The sequence below is a fragment of the Chiloscyllium plagiosum genome, unplaced genomic scaffold (genome assembly GCF_037043375.1).
Source record: "Chiloscyllium plagiosum isolate Xiang-an unplaced genomic scaffold, Cpla_swu_hap1 HiC_scaffold_17, whole genome shotgun sequence".
NCBI lineage: Eukaryota > Metazoa > Chordata > Chondrichthyes > Orectolobiformes > Hemiscylliidae > Chiloscyllium > Chiloscyllium plagiosum.
In genome coordinates, this window is record NW_028270155.1 from 37,541,453 (window position 1) to 37,562,132 (window position 20,680).

A 20,680-nucleotide genomic window follows, 5' to 3' on the forward strand; every position below is an offset into this window, starting at 1 on the left:
GCAATAGGCTTGGCAAGGAGCTCAACTTTGTGGATAAATTGAGAGATAAAGTACACAAAGTAAATTGTCTCAAAGTGTATAATCCTTTACACATGAAAGGTCAGTGAATGAAGTTACCAATGTACAGATACACATACACTTACATAGAATTTATAGCACAGAATCCGGGCATTCAACTCAACAAGACCATGCCAGCTTTTACGTTCCATAACTGATGTCATCGAATCATATCAGCACATTTTTTTCATTCTTTTATCCCTCACCTATGTATTTAGTTCTAAGATGCATGGATGTAAGTTACCTCAACTACTCCAATACAACTGATGCCTTTCCAGCATTATCTAGGATCCAATGACAAAAGCTATTATAAACAATACTATAACCATATAAACAATGGTGATAATTACTCACCTATTTAATTTCACAGAAAAGCTATCAAACAGATAATTACTTTTATTCCAATTTGAGAATTCTACAGATTCTGTCTGACAGACCTCTTAAAAACCTTTACTGTCTTGATTAACTATCAGGCTTATATTTTCTTACTGAAATATGCATCAGCCTTTCTAATTGTTTTCTCTTCCTAAACAGTAAGTTGGTCTCTAACCAAAGATCATTAAATTCTCCCCCACCACAGATTTCAAACAATGTACCTGTAATTACTTAGGTTACTTTGTCTCCCTTTTATAAACAATATTATACTAATCCATCTCACGCTCTGAAACAGACATTCACTCTTAATAGAGTCCTGAATGTTTTCCTTTTAGTTATCACTCATCACATTTTAAGCATGAATGAAGAATCACCTTCTCACAGCCTTCTCAGTTAAATACACCTGACAACTTTTGCTTTGTGTGATGTTACAAATCACTCATGATGTCCGTCTGAATTGCTTTGACAATATCACTTATACGTGCATGTTGTAATCTGCATGAGAACCTCCAACTTGCCTCGCATCACTTGGCTGACCAGGAATATCTCCCTTTCTTACCATCTGCCAAAGGGAAGTCTTCGAAGAATTTTCAGTTTAATTAGGCTGAAGAAACTAAATGCAAGGTAAACAAATTTGCTGATGAAATAAAGGTAGTTGGGAAGAGGACAGGTAGAATCTGAAAAGGGAAAACTTAAATTCCAGAACTGTTATGGTGCAGGAGGCCATTTGACCAATTATGTCTACAACGGTTTTAATAGCTCATGCCAATCCTCTGCCTTTTCCTTAAGATTAAGTGAAAATATATTGACAAATACATAGAATGGGTGTAAATGTAAACTTGCCCACTTTGGAAGAATACAAAAGCAGCATGTTATTGAAATGGAGAAAGACCTCAGAACTAGTTAGTAAGATTAGATCACATGGGATGCAGACAGAGCTAGCCAATCGTGTACAAAATTGGCTTGACGGCAGGAGACAAAGGATGGTGGTAGAGAATTGTTGCTTAGACTGGAGGCCTGTAACCAGTGGTGTGTAGCAAGGACAGGCGCTGGGTCCACTGTTGTTTGTCATTTATCTAAACGATTTGGATGAGAATATAGGAGGCATGGTTAATAAGCTTTTGGATGACACCAAAATTGGTTGTACAATGAACAGCGCAGAAGGCTATCTAAGAGTACAATGGGGGGGATCCAAGATGGCGGCGACCCAGTAAGACTGAGTCTATAGTGCTCCTCCCAAGACTTGGGCACAGTGGGTCACCTACCCCCTACCAAGCTCACCAAATCATTTATAAATCATTTTTAATAGTTTAGTAACTCAATTAGTTGTGTAATATTACATTTAAGCAACTTTATCCTGTTAAAATGACTAAAGGGAAGGGAGCCCGCAGCTCTCAGCAAGCAGGAACCCCTCCCCCACCCTCTCCAGCTGCAGCAGAGGCGTCCACAGCTGCCCCGGGGGACTTACCTACAGTAGCAAGCCTTGCAGAAATGCTTTCCAAGCTTGACTCGAAGATCGATGCCTTTATCGTCGAATCCAGGAATCTTTGGGAGTCGCTCTCGGCCGCGCTGCAGAAGCACGACCGTGAAATTGAAGAAATTCAACGCCGAGTCGGATGGGCGGAGTTAAAGGCCGCGACCTCGGAGACAACCGCTCAATCGGCCGTGGATCAGGTCCGGACTCTCGAGCAGCGAGTCCGGACCTTGGAAAATCATATTGACGACCTCGATAATCGAGGTCGTCGAAAAAATATTCGTTTGCTGGGCCTTCCCGAACGGGAAGAGGAAGGCCAGCTTACAGCATTCCTGGAGCAGTGGCTGCCACAGCTTTTAAATCTGGAAGCTGGATCAGGCCAGGTAAGGGTGGAATGGGTCTACCGGGTAGCAATACGCGGGCCCGGCTCGAACCAGCGCCCACGCCCGGTCCTGTTCCGGCTGCAGAGCTACAGGGAGAGGCAGATACTCCTAGAAGCCTCTAGAAATCTCGGAAAAGACCCCCAAGCTATGATCTACAAAGGATCCAAGATCATGCTATTTCAGGACTTTTCCCCGGCTCTGGTTCGAAAGAGGAAGGCATTCGACGAGGCGAAGAAGCGTTTAAGGGACTTAAATGTACAGTACTCCTTACGCTACCCAGCGATGTTACGCTTTAACCATGAAGGATCTGTATATAACTTTGGATCACCAGAAAAGGCTAAGGAATTCTTGGACTCTCTTAGATAAACTGTAGGACATAATGGATGTTGGTCTGCCTTCCCCCCCCCCCGTTTTGGTTTATATCCCCTCCCTTTTTTTTCTTACCTTATTGCTTAATATTATTATGGGGGGTGGGGAGAGGGATTTGATTTTCTCCCCCCCCCCCCCCTTGGAGTTGTTTTCTGTTATTATTTTATGTATATATGAGGGGTGTATGTATATGTGTGTGTGTATGTATATATATATATATATGTATGTGTATGTATATATATGTATATATAAGCTGGGGGATTTGGTTAATGTTGGTGGGGGGAGGTGGTTACCTTATTCGATTTTACCTCTGTCTTTAGGAGCGGGGTTGTTTTTCCCTTCGTTATTTTGTATTATCATATTTAATTATTACTTGTTGAACTGGTAATTTTATAGTTATATGTTTATATATGGTATTAACATTACCAAATATACCCAGGTGTTGGTAGGGGTGGGGGTGGGGTGCTCACTGTTAACTCTAGCTTTGTATTATATTTGAATTTTCCTCATTTGATTGAGGAGTGCCTGGGTCAAGGGTGGGGCATCGGTTGGGAGAGGATATGAGGGATTTTTGGAGAGGAAGTGATGCCCCCTGGGAACAAGGGGGAAAGTCTCCACTTAGATACGTTTTATATTTTTTTTATTTAGAAATAGTTTTTTACTGTATTGTTGTGGGTGTATTAAAGAGGGTTTATTTTTGTAAATTTTACATGTTCCATGCTCGGGATGTTCTGGATAGGGTTCCCCCTCCCGAGGGGTCTCGGATTGGCCCAGAGGATTATGGTTGATCAATCGGTTAAGTGGTGCACCTGGAATGTCAAGGGGAGTAATTCGCCACTTAAAAGGAAGAAAATATTATCAAATCTTAAGAAGGAAAGAGTTGATATAGCTCTCCTACAGGAGACACACCTGTCAGATAAAGAACACTTGAAATTACGACAGGGCGGATTTGATCAGGCCTTTTTTTCTTCTTTTAGCTCAAAAAGCAGGGGAGTTGTTATTCTTGTTCGGAAGAATTTCCCTTTCAAAATCCTAAAGCAGATAAAAGACGAATCTGGACGATATATCTTGATTAAAGCTCTCATAAATGGAGAGGAATATGGGATTTTAAATTTGTACTGCCCCCCGGCACACCCCTTTAAATTTATAACGGAAGCCTTTTCAAAATTGATGGCTTTTGATGCCCGTCATATAATTATAGGGGGAGACTTTAATTGTATTATGGATCCGGAAATAGACAGGATTCCCAAGAGTACTGCAGGAGTATCTCCCAGATCTAGACAATTGATGGATCTGAACAAAGAATTAGGATTAGTAGATGTATGGAGATGTCTTCATCCACAGGGTAGAGATTTTTCTTTCTACTCTAATCCACATAAATGTCACACCAGAATTGATATGTTTTTTGCCCCCTCAATTTTTTTAAATTCCATATCATCCTGTAAAATAGGTAATATAGCTATTTCTGACCATGCTGCTGTATATATGGAAACTAAAGCGAGGAACAGTGGGACATCCCCTCGGCATTGGCGTATGGACCCCTTCTTAATGAAAGATAGTAAATTTGTAAAGTACTTCTCGCAAGAATTTAAAACTTTTTTAGAAATTAATTCAGGTACAGCTAGCAACCCGTCAATGATGTGGGAGACCATCAAAGCTTACACGCGAGGCTTGATCATCTCCTACTCAGCGACCCAGAAGAAATTAAAGGGAGAACAACAGCGTCTGCTTGAAGCCCGCTTAAAAGCGGCTGAAACAGCATACACTGATAGACCCTCTATTATTAAATTGCAAATGATTACAGCTCTTAGGACAGCTCTAAATACTACACTTACTCAAACGGCTAAGAGGGAAATATTATTTGCAAAGCAAAGGTTATATGAATATGGCGACAAACCGGGTAGATACTTAGCATTTCTTGCAAAGAAAAAAAAGGCCCCTCAGACTATTATGTCTATCAAGGAAAGTACGGGTATTTTGACTCATGATCATAAAAAGATTAATGCGACCTTTAGAAAATTCTATTCTGAGTTATATAAATCACAGGATTGTGAAGATAGGACGAAGAGGATGCAGTCATTTTTTAAAAATTTGACTTTTCCAGACCTAACTCCGGAACAAGTATCGGTCCTAAATGCTCCTCTTACACCCCAAGAAATAGTTGATGCAATTAAGCACCTTCAAAATGGTAAGACGCCGGGCCCAGATGGCTTTCAAGCTGAATTCTATAAAGAATTTACAGAAATACTGGTTGGTCCACTTATGGATATGTATAACTATGCATATAGTCAGGGCTGTCTCCCGCCTTCGCTGAAAGAGGCAAATATCTCTCTTATCCTTAAAAAAGGAAAAGACCCAGAAGATTGTACATCATACAGACCAATATCCTTGCTAAATGTAGATTTTAAAATCCTCTCTAAAACGTTAGCACTGAGATTAGAAAGGATACTGCCACATATTATAAAGGAGGATCAGACGGGGTTTATTAAGGGCCGTAGATCATCCAATAATGTTAGAAGGGCTCTGAATATGATTCAAGCTTGTCATCAGGGAAAGATACCAGGAGTAGTGGTTTCATTAGACGCGGAAAAGGCATTTGATAGGGTCGAATGGTCATATTTGTTTTACACATTGGAGAGGTTTGGTGTTGGACAGGTGTTTACCAAATGGATCTCAACATTGTATAGTGATCCCAAAGCAGTTGTGGTTACCAATGGATTAGGCTCGGATAGCTTCAGTGTGGGTAGGGGCTGCCGTCAGGGATGTCCCCTCTCGCCATTGTTATTCACGCTAATAATTGAACCACTAGCAGAAGCTATAAGAGCTGATCCTAATATAGTGGCCCCAAGGATTGGTACAGGTAAACATAAAATTACCCTTTATGCAGATGATGTTCTTCTATTCCTTAGTAACCCTTTGATGTCCATACCTCGCTTAATCCAAGTTATTAATACATTTAGTGCATTCTCAGGCTATAAAATTAACTTTTCAAAATCGGAGGCTATGCCAATGGGTGGCCTTGCTGTGATACCCCGCTTAGCGGACGGTTCCCTTTTTCCCTTTCGCTGGTCCCTGGAGGGTTTCTTATATTTAGGCATTTTTATTACCCCAGTATTTGGTCAGTTGTATAAGGCTAATTTTGTGTATTTATTGGAAAGGATAAGGCAGGACCTCCAGCGATAGGGAGACCTGCCAATTTCCTGGTTGGGTAGAATAGCATTAATCAAAATGAATATCCTGCCCCGTCTCCTATATCCTATGAGAATGCTTCCGGTGATGCTGCCGAGGACAGCTTTATGTAAATTATACGGCTGGCTGAGTTCCTTTATCTGGAACCATAGGCGGCCCCTTATTAAGCTGAAGAAGCTACAGCTTCCACAGGCAAGGGGTGGATTGGACTTCCCAGATTTTAGGAAATATCAATTAAGTTCCCTATTAAGTTATATAGCTGATTGGGTCTTGTCTGATCCACAATCAATCTGGTTGGACATCGAGGCTTCTCAAGTAAAATACCCACTTATTAACCTTTTATTCTCAGACAAGAGGAAAATCATTACAGATCACTGTAAAAACCCTATAATACTGAATACAATCAAGGCTTGGAATATAATGCGGCAAAATGAGGGTAATTCACATAAAACATCCCCCTATGCACCGATAGTGGGAGCATGGGGATTCCAACCGGGGTTAACAGATGCCACTTTTAAACTCTGGAGATCCAGGGGTATCTCATGTCTCGGGGATTTATTTAAGGATGGGGTCCTGATGTCTTTCGGACAGCTGCGTCAGAAATTCGGATTACCCAATGGAGACCTCTTTCGATACTTCCAAATTCGAGATTTTATACAGAAGAAGACTACGTTATTAGATAGTCTTTATAAATCCGATAGAGAATGTAGTGTCCTACGACCAGTGGGGGTATCTTCCGTCAGTAATATTTATCATTTGCTACATGATGAAGTATCGGGAGATATGGATAATCTGCTTAAAACATGGGATCAGGATCTGGGACTAGAAATCTCCACAGAAACGTGGAATGATATCTGGGAAAATGCTAGAAGAATTACTATTTGTAACAGAACCCAGGCTATCCAGCTGAAGATACTTCATAGGGCCCATATAGCACCGGTTCGATTGGCAAAATTTAAGGCAGGAGCATCTCCAATGTGTCCTAAATGCAAAATAGAGGTGGGCACTCTTGTACATTGCTTATGGACCTGTCATAAGATCCGTAGATATTGGACTAAAGTAGCAAGCACCCTGACAGAAATTTTAGGAACGGAAATAAAAGTGGACCCCGTATCTCTCCTCTTGGGCTTTTCGAACTTTCCCTCCCTGGACACGTACGGGAAGAGACTATTTTCTATTCTTTCTTTCTGTGCAAGGAAAAATATTTTGATGAACTGGGTGGCGGAGGGCCCCCCTGGACTTTCAAATTGGCACAGACTAATTATGGAATGTATTCCCCTTGACTTCCTTACAAATATGGTGCACCGAAAGACCGAATTATTTTATAAAATATGGCAGCCCTTTTTGAATTACATAAATACAGATATTTCGGCTATCCTAACAAGGGCTTTTATTTAATTGAGACTACAAACCTGGCTGGTCCGCGGCCCCTCGGGGGAGGAATCCCGCACGAATACGGGTTTTATCATATCTGATGTTAACACATCCCGAGCATGTAAGAGACTTAAATATACACCCTGGTTAGTTGTAGGTTAGATTAGTAGATAGTTGAGTTTTGTTTGTTCGTGTTTTTTTTTCTTTTCGTTTTTTTTTGTTTTGTTTTTTTTCTTTTTTTTGTCAAATTTTGGTTATTGTATATTTGAGCTAATTGTATATCAATGTTTATATCTGAGAGTTTTGTTTATTTTTGTAAACTTGTAAAAATGTTAAATTTCTAATAAAAATATCTATAAAAAAAAAGAGTACAATGGGATCTTGATCAACTTGGCCAATGAGCCAAGGAATGGCAGATGGACTTTAATATAGATAAATGCAAGGTGTTGCATTTTGGCAAGCCAACCAGAGCAGAACTTATGCAATTAATGGTAGGGCCCTAGGGAGTGTTGTTGAACAGAGACACCTAGGGATGCAGGTACATAGCTTCTTGAAAGTGGCATTACGTAGACAAGACAGTGAAGGCATTTGGCATACTTACCTTCATCGGTCAGAGCATTGAGTACAGGAGTTGGGATGTCATGTCATGGTTGTATACGACATTGGTAAGGCCACATTTGGAATACAGCACACAATTCTGGTCACCCTGCTACAGGAAGGATGTAATCAAATTGGAAAGGGTGCAGAAAAGATTAACAAGGACTTTACTGAGACTGGAAGGTTTAAGTTATGAGGAAAAGCTGGATATGCTGGGACCTTTTTCTCTGAAGCCTAGGAGGCTAAGGAGTGACCTTATAGATGTTTATAAAATCAGGAGGAGCATAAATAACTGCCCAGGATAGGGGAGTTCAAAACCAAAGGGTAAAGGTTTATAGTGAGAGGGGAAAGATTTAAAAAGGACCTGAGGGGCAACTTTTTCACACAGAGGGCAGTCGGATATGAAATGAACCACCAGATGTAGTGGTAGAGGTGAGTACAACACTTAAAAGTCAGGAACACGGATAGGAAAGGTTTAGAGGAACTTGGGCCAAACACAGGCAAATGGGAATAGTTCAGTTTAGAAAAACTAGTCAACATGGATGAGTTGTGCCAAAGGATGTGTTTCCATGCTATATCACTTTATAAAGATCCTAAAGGGAACTGACAGGATAGATAATGAAATGAAGTTTCCACTTGTGGGAGAGATTAGAACTAGGGGACACATTTTAAGAATGACGAGGACACATTTTAAGAATGCCAGATTTCCCATTTTAAAAAGGTAGAAATAAGGAGAATTCGTTTTTCTCAGATGGTCATGATTCTGTGGAATTCTCTTCCCCAAAGCATTTTGAGTATTCTTAAGGCAGAGGTCAACAGTATTGATTTATAAGGGAGTCAATTGATTTCAAGCGAGATGTAATATGGAATTAATGCAACAATCAGATCAGCCATGACCTCATTGATCGGTGGAGCTGGCTAGAGGGACTAGTTGGCCTACTCCTGTCTCTAATTCATATGACTATCAGTTTGTGGTAGGAATGAAGCTTGCTTGGCCATCAAATGATGTAGTGCAACTTACTAAGCTTCTGACCTAGAAGTAGGAATGCTACCCACTGCACCACAAAACTTGCAGAATTTCTGTTTATCCTTTATGCAGAGTTCTCACCCAAGATGCATCGTTTTGTTTTCCTAATGCATCTGTAGAATATTTTATTCATTTCAAAAATTTGAAATTCTAATACTCCTTTCCTGCTTTCCTTCTTCCTTTCTTACCCTTCTTCCTTATTTTTTCACAGTTGTTATTTCACATACCTGTTAAATGCACAGGCTCTTTCAATTCCAAATAAAATAAAAGCTAGAAACACTCAGGGGATCTGAAAGCCTCTGAGAGAGTAACATGGATTTTAGCAAGGCCTTTGTAAGGTCTTACATGGGAAACTGAAAGTCATTAGAAGCTCATAGGATATAGGGTAAGTTGGCAAGTTGGATCCAAAATTGGCTTAGTGACAGGACAGAGTTGGTGGTGGCAGAAGGTTGTTTGGGTGACTGGATCTCCGTATGCAACGGCATACAAGGATCAGCACTGGGTCCTTGATTATTTGTGATATTCATAAATTAAGTGCGTGAGTGCATTGGGGGGGGGGGGGGGGGGTAGCGTTTGCAGATAGTACACAGATTGGCTGAGTAGTGGATAGTGAGGATGAAGGTGTTAGGTTACAGGAGGATATATACGAATTGGTTAGATGGGCAGTTCAGCGGCAAATGGAATTGAACCCTGATAAATGTGAGTACATGTACTATGGACGAAGGAATAAGACAAGGGAGTACTCAATGAATGGCAAGACATTAGGAAGCTCAGAGGCATCTTGCAATGATTGTCCAAGATCCCTGAAAGTGGCAGGACTGGTTCATAGTGTAGTTAAGGGATACAGGATGCTTGCTGTTATCAGGTCTGAAGGTGGATAAATAACCTGGACCAGATGGACTACACCCCAGAGTTCTGAAGGAGATAGCTGAAGAGATAGTGAAGGCATTAGTGGTAATCTTTCAGGAATCACTGGAGTCAGTGTCGGTCCCAGAGGACTGGAAAATCGCTAATGTAACCGCCTACTCCCACATTTAAGAAGAGAATAAAACAAAAGATGAGAAATTACAGGCCAATTAAATTTTGGACTCCATTGTGGAGGAGTGAAATTTCTGAATACTTGCAAGCGTATGGTAAAATTGGGCAAAGTAGCATGGTTTCATCAAGGGTAGGTCATGTCTGACAAATCTGTTAGAATTCTTTGAGGAGGTAACAAGCAGGGTAGACAAAGGAGAGCCAATGGATGTTATTAACTTGGACTTCCATAAGGACTTTGACAAGGTGCCATAAAGGAGGCTGCTGAGTAAGGTGATGTAGAGGCAAGATACTAGCATGGATAGAAGACTGGCTGTCTGGCAAAACCAGAGAGTGGGATTAAAAGGATAGCAGTTGGTGTTCCACAAGGGTCGGTGTTGGAACCACAACTTTTCACTTTATACATTAATGATCCAGATGAAGGAACTGAGAGCATTCTGGTTAAGTTTGTAGATAATACAAAGGTAGGTAGAGGGACAGATAGTATTAAGGAGGTAAAGTGGCTGCAGAAGGATTTAGACAGGTTAGGAGAGTGGACAAAGAAGTGGCAGATAGAAAACAACGTGGGAAAGTGTGAGATCATATGCTTTGGTTGGAAAAATAGAAGCATAGAGTATTTTCTAAATGGGGAGAAAATTCAGAAACCTGAAGTGTAAAGGGACTTGGAAGTCCTAGTCCAGGATTCTCTTAAGATTAACTTGCACGTTGAGTCAATAGTTAGGAAGGCAAATACAATTTTGGTATTTATTTTGGGAGGACTAGAATATAAAAGCAGGGATGTACTTTTGAGGCTTTAGAAGACTCTGGTCAGACCATGTTTAGAATATGGTGATCAATTTTGGGCCCCATCTCTCAGAAAGGATGTACTAACCCTGGAGTGGGTCCAGAAGAGATTCACAACAATGATCCCAGGAATGAATGGCTTAACATATGAGGAATATTTGAGGACTGTAGGTCTATACTCAATGGAGTTTAGAAGAATGAGGGGGAATCTAATTGAAACTTACAGAATACTGAAAGACCTGCATAGAGTGGACTTTGGAAACATTTCCATTAGCAGGAGAGGCACAGCCTTAAAGTAAAGGGAAGACCATTTAGGACTGAGAGGAGAGTGGTTCCTCTTCAGCCAGAGAGTGGTGAATCTATGGAATTCATTGCCACAGAAGGGTGCGGAGGCCGGGTCATTGAGTATACTTAAGACAGAGATAGACAAGTTCTTGATTGTTAAGGGGATCAAAAATTGTGAGGAGAAGGCAGGAAAATGGGGTTGAAAAATTTATCAGTCATGATTGATTGGAGGAGCAGACTTGATGAGCCAAATGGCCTAATTTCTGCTCCTATGTCTTATCTGTTGCGGCATAGATTACAAGAGCAGTGAGGCCATGTTGAAGCACTATAGAACTTTTGTCAGACCACAGCTGAAATACTGTGTGCCATTCTGGTCGCCATACTGTAGGAAGGATGTGATTATGCTGGAGGGTGCAAAGAAGAGTCACCAGGATGCTGCTGGTATGGAGCATTTCAGCTATGAAGAGAGGCTGGATAAGCTCAGGCTGTTTTCTTTGGAGCACAGAAGGTTGAAGGGGAGATCTGATAGAGATGTATTAGGTTACAAGAGGCATGGACAGTGTGAATTGAAAGCGGCTGTTCCCCTTAATCAATAACAATGGGGCATAAATTTAAAGTGAAAGGTTTAGGGGAGATTTGAGGAAAAAAAGCTTTTTCATCCAGAGGGTGGTGCAGATCTGGAATGCACTGCCTGAGAGAATAGTTGAGGCAGGAAATCTCACAACTTTTACTAGGATGAAGACTTGAAATGTCATAACATTCAAGGCTATCAGCAGAAAGTGTAAAGGTGGGACTAGTGTAGGTAGTAGTATATTTTTGGCAGTATTGACTTGATGGGCCAAAGGGCCTCTTCAGTACTGTTTGATTCCATTAACATAGTATTTCAAATCAATAATCTTTCATAGGAACCCAGTCTTTGTGAAAGAGCATCAACCCGAAAAGTTAATTTTCTCCCAACTTTTAAGACCTGCTGAATGTTTCCAGCATTTTGCTTAGACTTCAGATGTACAGCATCAGCAGTATGCTGCTTCTTTAACTTTGCTTATTACAACTTTCCCAATCAAAGCCATTCTGAAATTTAAAATGGTCTCTCTACTTACATCCCATTTAAACAAATATCTGCATTATAGTAGTAATTTCCCTCTATGGTTAACTTTACTTCCTCATTTTTATCTAAAACTTGCACATTCTTGTCAATAACTTATCCTATTCTTATTCCCACATTATACTCATCATGTTATTTACTGTCACTGCTCCTAAGGCTCTCAGCCATATTGAAACCATCTGGCATGTTTCATTATTCCTAGTCATATCTTGTAATATATTTTCCTTTGTAGATATATAAATATTACTTTAGTAATGACCATTGAACACATTTATGAATCCCACTCTCTTCACAATCTTCCCTTGTACCAATGTATTGGAGAGGTAGACAAGATTTTGGGGAGTCAATAATTATAACCAAGCTAGTGACGAATTAGTCTTCTCAGTTGTGGTGAAAGGGTTAAAATTGTGTCCCAATACATGTGTGAATCTAACCGAAAATGGAAGGTGTCGCTTAGTCCCGTGTGAATCTTATTACACACCTTCCCGTGTGAATCTTCTTATCTGTATGTGACCAGAATGGAATGTGTTTTTCAGCCTTGCTCTGCTGTTCACATGAATGTTTAGATCTCGAAAAGAGTATATCAGCTGGAAAAGTCTCCAGTTCGGTAGAGTCTGCTCCGGGGTTGCGTTTAACCGCCGAGCGTGGGTTGTTGGCAACCGCTCTACGAGAACTGACGGCTCCCAGTTCCGGTAACACGTAGAGTGAGTATAAACCAGACCCGTTGTAAGTACGAGACCTGGTTGTGGCGACGCTGTGGGGAATAAAACACTTATATTCTAGCAGACTCGCCTCTTGGCTGTTTGTTCTGTGTCAGACTACTTTCCTGCGAGCCTGGTCCTTGACCTTGAGAATTTTTTAAAACATTTTGGCGTAGTCGGCAGGATCAATCGCAATTGAGGAAAGATTTTGATACAGAATAATGTTTTGGAAAAAGGCTAAGAAACCAGAGGAACAAACTGTGGAGGTCCCGACCGTCCCGGGATGGCATGGACCGTGGCATGGCGTGGCAGTTTGTTTGAGAAATGGTGGGGGGCGACCGGAGAACTGGGAGGCCGAGGGCGTAGGAACCCCAGGGTCGCTGCTGTCCACCCTTGAGAGGATCCCAGTCCTGCCGAAGAACCCCTTGCCTGGGGTACAGCGGAGGATGTGGGCCTGTGCGGCGGCTTGTAGACAACAGTCAGACAAGCGCCAAAAAGCTGAAGCAGAATTAGCCCTCCTGAAACATGAGCAGGGACTCAGTTCGGGAGATGCCTCTATGTTGAGGCAGGAAATTATGAAGTTAAAAGCTGAATTGACAGCATTAACTGAACTAGCAGGACGAACTATTATGTATCTGTCTGCTAAGAAACGGAAAGAGAAAAGGAAGGTCCCTCGAACCCCGGACCCAGTACAAGTACGGGCGTTTGTAGCCCAGTTAAATAACGGGGATCGGTGGGATATCGATCATTGGGATGGGAACATTTGGGGAGATTCAGATGATCAGTACGAAGAGGACCCACCCTACTCCAAGCTAAACCAGTGGTTAGGAGAAAGCAGGTTCAGAGACGTCTCCCAGTGCAACGGGAGGTAATGTTAGATGAGGAAGGAAACCCTATACGGGATGAACAAGGGGAGGCAATTATGCATGAATTACCGCGGGCTCAGCCTCCTGCAGAATTCTCTGAATTAACGGAAGACTTCACTACCGATGAGGTGCTGTTTATCACCCAGAAAACCCGACGTAATCCTGGGGAGCCGTTAGAGCTATGGCTAATTCGGCTCCTCGAGGAAGGGGGGCAACAAGTGCAGGTAGACTATCAGGATGCTCCCAAGTTTGGTGGATTAGCAAAGGATGCTGCCATAGACCTGGGGTACCGCAGACAAGCCAAGGATATGGTAATAGATCGCAGTATGGGGACCTTATTTGGGATGTATGCCAGGGCAGTGGCCGAACAGTATCCCTTCCCGTCCGATTGGCCCCCCTTGGAAGGAACTTGGACAACAATTAAGGAAGGGGTTCAGAGGCTAACCCGTTTGTGTGTGCGGGATGCCCTGTTGCTGGGAGTGCTGGACGAGGTAGATAACACAAATGTTAGTAGACAGACTAGAGACCACCTAGTGAAGACTGCCCCCCCCCATTATAAACCACTGTTATTAACCATAATGTTGAGTGGACGGGGAGAAACCCTAGGAGATGCCCGTAGTATGATGAGGGAGATGGGTGGTTTGGGGGATTGGGGACCCACAACCCGTGCTTCTCAGGGGGGCACGGAGGGGCGTCGCCCTGAGGCTCGGGCAGGGGGAAAAGTAAACCCTAATCAAGGAAGTAACCAAGGCCCCTCACGGCGTGCTTTGTGGCAAGCTTTGATACGGGCGCAGGTCCCAGCATCGGAGATTGATGGCCTACCTACACCGGAATTAAAAGACTTATGCAGACGAAAGGGACTGAAGGTGTCCCGGGTAGAGACGGAGTCCCGACCCACTATGGAAGACCTAGTGGAATTACTAACACAGAAATGTCAGACACGGGGTCCGGTTGTTAATGAGCCTCGAAGGGGTAGAACTTCCACTTCCCAGCGGTGGGAATCCTCGGAGGACGAGGAGGAGGAGGAGGTACGGCCTCCCCTCCGAGAGTGTTATAAAGTGGATAGGCGTGGCCGGAAACCTAGTAAGAAAGGCAAGAACAAAGAAGGGCGAGGCAAACGTCTTTACCCAGTGCTGTCTGGGGAAGATGAATGGGAGGAACAATAGGAATCGGGCCAAGCCCCAAGGGTTTGCCCACGAACGAGCCAATGGTCAGCAGACGACATTCGACCTCATGTATCATTGACTATCTATTGGCGCAAATCCGTCCAAACCGTTATGGCTCTAGTGGACACAGGGGCGGAGGCCACCTTAATCTATGGGACGCCCCATAAGTTTAAAGGAACCCCAGTCACGCTGGTTGGGCTGGGAGGTAATCTGATTGAAGGAAAAACAGTACAATTGCCCCTAAAGATAGGTACAATGCCCATTAAAACTTATTCAATTATCATTACACCAGTTAGAGAATGGATCCTGGGAATGGACATTCTGGCCGGTTTAACACTTCACCTCCAACAAGGGAAGTTTGAATTTGGAATCACGAAAATGGCTTTGCGCTGTAGGACGGTGTTAGTGGGAAAGGTTAAAATGGACCCCTTCCCCATCCCGATCGCCGATCGCGTAATAAGTCTTAGACAGTATAGGATTCCCGGCGGACATAAAGAAATATCCGCCACAATTAAGGATTATTTGGAAGCGGGAGTGCTTAGGACATGCACTACGGCGTGGAATAACCCCTTATGGCCCGTACATAAAGCCGATGGGTCATGGCGGATGACGGTAGATTATCGGCAACTAAACCGTCACACTCCGGCCTTGACGGCAGCGGTCCCGGATGCCGTCACTATTATAGGACGAATCCAACATCATCCAGGGGTGTGGTACGGAGTAATTGATTTGGCTAATGCCTTCTTCACAATTCCTATTCCCGAAGATAGGCAGGAACAGTTCGCATTCACTTGGGAGGGTAGACAATTCACGTTCACGCGATTGCCCCAAGGATATCTGCATAGCCCTACTATCTGCCACCGGATAGTTGCAGAACACTTGGCTGCCTTTAAAGTACCTGACGAAGTGATGATCTCGCACTATATTGACGATATGATGATACAGGGGACAAGTCAGAAGCAGGTTCAGGAATTGCTGGACCAACTGGTTCAACATATGCGAGGATATGGGTGGGAGATCAACCCAGCCAAAATCCAGGGTCCCTCACAAACGGTAAAATTCTTAGGAATCGTGTGGAACAAGGGGGAAAGGGAAATCACTGCGAAAGCTAAAAATAAGATTCAGGTCTTTGCCGTCCCTCACACCCAGAAGGACGTGCAGCAATTTATTGGGTTATTCGGATTCTGGAGACAGCATATTCCCCATTTAGGACAAATTTTAAAACCTTTGTATCGAGTTACGAGGAAAAAGGCAGCGTTCGAATGGACGGAGGTCCATCAAACTGCATTTGAAATGGCCAAGCAAGCGATACAGCAAGCTGTATCCTTGGGAAAGATACAGTCAGGACCTGTAGAACTGCAAGTCTCAGCACAGGGGGATTATGCCAATTGGAGCTTATGGCAAAAACAGGGAAGAACCCGTAAGCCATTGGGATTTTGGTCCCGAAAATTACCCCCGGCAGGGGAACGGTATACCCCCTTTGAGAAACAGTTATTAGCATGCTACTGGGGCTTGGTGGAAACCGAAGCCCTGACCATTGGACATGAAGTGATCATGAGAACAGCTATCCCTATTCTTCCGTGGGTACTTAGTGACCCCACTACCCACCGAATAGGAACTGCCCAAGAGAGCAGCATCATTAAATGGAAATGGTATGTGTCGGAGAGAGTGCGGACTGGACAGAAAGGAGTGTCAGTCCTACATGAGCAAGTGGCGGAGGCCCCTGAGGAAGGGGAAAAACGGTTTGAGGTGATTGAATACAAGGAATCACCCGTTAAGATGGGAAAACGGTATGATGAACTGACCCCGGATGAACAAGCCACGGCTTGGTTCGTAGATGGGTCAGCCCAATGGAAAGCGGGACGGCGTAGATGGAAAGCTGCCGCCTTTAACCCAAAACAAGGCACTACCCTAGAAGAATTAGGGGAGGGAAAAAGTAGTCAGTGGGCAGAATTAAAAGCAGTGCATATGGTAGTCATGCAAGCAGGGGTCATGGGAGTTTGTTTGTTCTCTGACTCGTGGTCAGTGGTTAACGGCATGACACAATGGATGCCAACTTGGCAGGCCAATCAGTGGATGATCCAGAATAGGGAAGTATGGGGTAAACAGTTATGGGAAGATATATGGGAGAAAGCTCAATACCTGGTCATATACATCACCCACGTAGATGCCCATACATCTCGAAATGATGTGGAAGCTCTACATAACCGATATGTGGATGGTATCGTCCGAACCATGATTGTGCAAAGGGGCACCTCAGTGGACCTAGCTAGATGGGCACACCTTAAGGCTGGGCACTGGGGAGTGCAAGGAACCTTGCAATGGGCTCGAGACCGAGGAATAGATCTTATGGTAGATGATGTTAAGACTGCAGTAAACCAGTGTGAGCAGTGTCAACATCAGCGGCAGGGAGTGCCCCAACACATGATGGGACATATCCATCGGGGGGATGGTCCGGGACAGAGCTGGCAAATGGACTTTGTGGGTCCCTTACCCTCCTCACAAGGATGTAACCACATATGTACAGCTGTGGACACTATGTCTGGGGTTTTGGTAGCCCATCCCTGTCGTCACAACAATCAACAGGCTACCTTGCGATGTTTAGATTTGATTGAACAATTTTATGGATTGCCCATACAGGTCCAGAGTGACAATGGCTCCCATTTCACAGGAAGGGTGGTAAAGCAGTGGTGTCACGATAACCACGTGGAATGGGTTTATCATGTACCCTATCACCCACAAGCTGCGGGACTTATAGAACGAATGAATGGGCTTCTGAAGTCCTCACTACGAAAAGCAGGAGGTTGCAATGACTTAACAGGTTGGAAGAAGCAACTAATTCGGGTGGTGAAACAAATTAATAACCGCCCATTAGGAAATGGGGTAACACCCTTGAATAGGATGATACGAGTATGTGATACCCCAAAGACTCAGCCTATTAAAATGTGGAAATTCGCTGAGGAAGCTGATATTCCCGTAAGGGCCACGCCGGCTTCGGCTGGACTGGACCTACGAGCACTAACTGCCCAGACTTTGATCCAACAGAAACCTACGGTGATTAAGACCGGATTAGGATTGATTTGTCCCCCTGGAACCTATGGGCATATCCTCCCGTGGTCGGGACTGTCACTAAAGGGGATTGATGTGATGGCAGGCGTAATTGACGCGGACTACCAAGGGGAGTTGGGGGTGGTCCTGGTCAACATCACTGCTGAACCTTACGTGATACAGAAGGGGGACAGAATAGCGCAATTGGTCATTAAGCCATGTAACCTTACAACGGTGGAAGAGACGGGAGCTCCCGTTACGGTTACTGAGCGTGGGACGGGGGGATTTGGGTCTACTGACACTAAGGGGGCCAAGGTATGGGTGCGCCAGACGACCGGCCCCCCCAGGCCGGCCGAAATCATAGCACAGGGGAAGGACAGTCTGGTCACCATTATGTACCCCGGGGACCCGACCTGGGCAAACGTCCCGGCGAACCAGTGCTACTTACGTGAGACCTAAATAATGTTGTAATTGCTATGCACCCGCAGGCTGGCCCTCCGCCTTGAACATGGGGTGGTCATGGGGATTGCGACTCCTATTGGCGATGTTCGCGATCGGATGGCCACTCCAGGGCATCGGTATCACGGCCTGGACGCTGGTACCGGTCGCCCGCCATGAGGTGCGGTGGGAGGCCAGTAGCCAGCGACGGACGCAGGACAATTTTACATGTGAACCCGGTCAGCAGTGCGTTGTTCTGACTCTCACCAGCGACTGTCAATTGTACACGTGTGCACAGTGCTACATGCGCCGGGATGGGGAAAAATATGACATATCGTTCATACCGCCTAATTGCACCCTGGTGGTAAATGCCCAAGTCAAGACGTGTTTGTGGGACCGACGCACCCAGACATGCGGGACAACGGGGACTCATTGGAGCGTCACAGCTCGGGGGGAAGATCTGTGGCCGCGCAATGCCACCGATATTCGGAATCGTCATCGATTCATGTGGTTAATAATGGTACTGCCCTCGACGAACGCCCCGTCTGAGGCGTTATTAAACCCCACGCGGGGCGGGCCAGCACCGAAGAGGGGTGCCACGGGGGGCGTGCGGTCGCATCGAACACAGTTGGCCCCTATTATGTCAACTTGTCAACAGATGGCCCGGGCGGTACTGCACACTGATGTTCATTGGCGGGTACAGTTGCCCCTCATACCCGAGTGTCATACCAAGAGGCGGCGACGAGCGTGGTACGACACCCTGCTGGGAGGCGCAGGAACTGTTATGGGTATCTCGAATGCCATTGACTCTGAGGTAACCCGTACTAAATTATCTAACACGGGACAGGCCACCTCACAAGGACTACATACTATTGGAAGGTGGATGCCATCCGTAATGATGACTCAAGGAGAGACAGCTGAAATAATGATACGATCTCTGCAATGGGAACTGGATGTCTGGGGTGCCACTCAGGAACTGTTTGAGAACATTACGGCTCAGTTAAATTGGACTGCCTGTCATATTCAAATGTTGCATGCTCAAATACAGAAAGAACGCTTTTTGCGTGTGGTAACATCCCCCAATGTACAAGCGTGGAGGGGAATATGGAATGTATCTGAGAAATTGTGGATGATAACCCATCCAGAACGAACATGGTGTAACGCAACTATGTGTAACGGATACTTTGTTACCATGAATGTAACCCACACTGTTACGGTCTGTCGATATTATGTATTACCAGTGATTACATCTTCTGGATATTATTTTCTGAAGACAAGGGGACAGTGGTTTAGCCCAGATACCAATATTACCTATGATCTGTCCGCTTGTGACAGACTGATCAGGGGAAAACTTGCCTACTGATGGACAGGTATCGGGACCCTTGCTTGACTAAGGGAACGGCCCTGTGCGAATGGACTGTTGAAACTCCAAGGGACATGATGTGGCAGATTGGGCCACACACGCTCTGTGTGGCTACCAATAATCCACATCCTATGCTTCCCTCAGCACCGTTCTCGGGATGCCTCTCAAATGTCTATCAGTGGCACTGGCAGAATCAGACCTATCTGTTGACCACTTATAGCAGTGCTCGCCACTTTACCAAGGTGCAGTGGAAAGTGCTGATGAATCCTTGGAACATTTCCCTGGATCGGTTTAAGCGAGCATTGGACCGATCCGAGGAGCTTAAGCAGATATTACGAAAGCATCAAACCAATGTCACCAAGGTTACGGTGTCTACCTTTATACATGGACAGGAGGTAGTACATGCTGCCCGTGTAGTGGACGTGGAGTCAGCTCATCATTGGTGGGACATATTGAGTGGTATGTCCTCCACTGCGGGGACGTTCCTGTTCCCACCCTTGTCGATCCTGGTAGCGGTCCTGGTGATTTTAACATGCTGTAATGTCCTGACTTGCTTGTATATTTGGCGTGTACGTAGGCGCTTGTTAGAAAGAATACATATGGGCATAATGTAACACATGTATTGGGCTAAGCAGTGGAATGTGGTGTGTCCCAATACATGTGTGCTCATAATGTAACACATGTATTGGGCCAAGCAGTGGAATGTGGTGAAAGGGTTAAAATTGTGTCCCAATACATGTGCGAATCTAACCGAAAATGGAAGGTGTCGCTTAGTCCCGTGTGAATCTTATTACACACCTTCCCGTGTGAATCTTCTTATCTGTATGTGACCAGAATGGAATGTGTTTTTCAGCCTTGCTCTGCTGTTCACATGAATGTTTAGATCTCGAAAAGAGTATATCAGCTGGAAAAGTCTCCAGTTCGGTAGAGTCTGCTCCGGGGTTGCGTTTAACCGCCGAGCGTGGGTTGTTGGCAACCGCTCTACGAGAACTGACGGCTCCCAGTTCCGGTAACACGTAGAGTGAGTATAAACCAGACCCGTTGT

At 44.4% G+C, this 20,680-nt stretch overlaps 1 protein-coding gene across 3 annotated transcripts in view; it reads right to left on the reverse strand.

Annotated features, from left to right (window-relative positions):
• Positions 1–20,680, reverse strand: part of dpy19l3 (dpy-19 like C-mannosyltransferase 3) — a 99,004-nt gene that overhangs the window by 73,328 nt on the left and 4,996 nt on the right. The gene's annotated exons all lie outside the window — the stretch shown is intronic.